Raw genomic sequence first — 2,366 nt, 5'->3', positions numbered from 1 at the left:
TTGATGAATTATTTTGACATGAGCCGTGAGCTCTTTATTGTGGCAAACTATTATTGATGATTTATTTTGGCATGAGCCGTGAGCTGTTTATTGTGAAAAAATATTATTGTTGAATTATTTTGGCAAGTTAAACTATTTGAGCACTTGAGGTGCAAATTGTGATATATTGTGATATTAATACGCATGTGATGGTATAAGGTCTGGGTGTTGAAACGCATGCGGTGAGATAAGGGTGGCTTGATACGCGTGGCTAGTAGGGGTGACTACTAAAAGTCATGCGGTGTGATAAGGGTGGCTAAAACGCGGGATGCTATTTCAGGAAAAAAATATTTTTTTTTAAAAATAAATTATGAAGGCTCCCGCTGTGATATAAGAAAATAAAATATTGTAAAATTATTTATAACTTGGGACTACGAGGCGGTACCTCGGTAGTGCCCTTGTTGATATTGATTTATGGTCATAGTTGCTTTCGATTAATTGTTGTGATTTTCATAAAGTTGAAGGAAATTCTGTTTTGATTCCACGAGATATTATTTGGTGTCATTAAATGTGACATACTATTTGATTGAAAATTCTGTTTTGATTCCACGAGATATTATTTGTAATTATTTGGTATCATTAAATGTGATATAATATTTGATTCATTTCCAATATTATTTTATTTTACTACATTGATAAACGTTTTACCATGCCATTATTATATTCCAATAGGGCCTCACCTGACCTCGTCACTACTCTACCGAGGTTAGGCTTGGCACTTACTGGGTACCGGTGTGGTATACTTATACTACGCTTCTGCACATCTTTTTGTGCAGATCTAGGTACATTTTTACCAGCCTAGACGTCAGTGAGTTACCTGCGCACGGAGACTTCGAGGTATATTTGCCAGCGTCCGCAGACTCCGGAGTCCCCTTCTATCATTTTATGTTGCTTCCTTATATTTTATTTAGACCTTGACATATAGAGACATTGAGAATAAATTCTTAGAAACTTGTGACTTATTTCTACCGGATTTTGGGAGTTGAAATTGTTTGAATTATAGTTTATTTATTTCAGATATTTATTATTATTCCGCATTGATAGGCTTAGAGACTAGGTGCCATCACGACATCCTACGGAGGGAATTTGGGGTCGTGACAAGTTGGTATCAGAGCACTAATTTCATAGGTGTCATGAGTCACAAGCAGGTTTAGTAGAGTCTTGCAGATCGGTACAGAGACGTTTGTACTTATCTTCGAGAGGCTATGGAACTGTTAGAAAATATTCATTTCTTTGACTCCTTATCGTGCGGCATTGATTTAGCTTGAAACATATATCTTATATTCCTTTGTATCCACTCGTGTATGACATTGCGCACTCGGTATCAGTTGTGCGTCGACGGTTCGTGATGCCGTAGATGGACTATGAGGGAGCCAGAGATGCTCAAACATTGCCTCAACGTGTGGTTCCGACTGAAGACGCGGGCGTATTGAGAGATCACCTAGTGAATCATGTGGGGGTGCAACGGACGTTGGCGTCTGGTTGATTTATACAAGCTGTGAAGATTATTATTGTGGATCATCGAACATTGTGACCTATGACTTCGCGCCGAGTAGGGGGAGTCCACTACCAATGGGTGGATTTCGGGGTCATGTATTATATCAGTTTTGGCCTGAAATGTATATATGTGGTACTGAAAGGTTCCCTAAAATTTACACATGTTTAAGACCTGAGATTTTATAGAGGATAAGGTTGGGACTTGCGGTATGTCCGCCTCCTTAATAATCCTATACTTCAATACCAAAGGAGTTATAGAAATAACTCTAAATTTGTAGAAGGTCTACTCAGCATGGACGTCACTGTTGCAGATTTTGGGGTGCTTCGGAGTAAGTACACTTGTTGACGAGAGTCTGGACTATGTGGTTCGTGACAAGATTTGTCTGTATGGAGCTCTACTTTTGTGATCGTTGTGTATAAATAGGGGTAAGGGTTACCCCAAAGAAGAGTCGAAGAGTATGTTAAGAAATTGGTCAGCTCAACAGTGTAGAGTCAGTATAACAAAAGAAGTAATTCGCCTCGGGAGAGATAATTATCCACCGGTGTTCGTGGCAAGCCTATAAAGAGAGCAGACCAGCCAATGCAACACCGCCCACTTGGCTCAGTTCTTAGAAATGCTTTTGAAAGAGTTTGTTTTCTGGACTCTCCGTAATGCGTGGCGCATAGGGTCTGAACGGTTGTGTCATGTCACCATTGACGATGTCAGAATATGCCATCAAGTTCAATAAGTTAGCCCGTCATACTCCTACTTTACTTCCTACTGCCAGAGGGCGAGTCCATAGACTCATTAAAGGACTCAATTATGATCGTAAAATTTTGTACGACTCGGG

Source organism: Nicotiana tomentosiformis, chromosome 12, assembly GCF_000390325.3.
Source record: "Nicotiana tomentosiformis chromosome 12, ASM39032v3, whole genome shotgun sequence".
Classification (NCBI taxonomy): Eukaryota; Viridiplantae; Streptophyta; class Magnoliopsida; order Solanales; family Solanaceae; genus Nicotiana; species Nicotiana tomentosiformis.
This window is presented reverse-complemented; position numbering follows the sequence as displayed.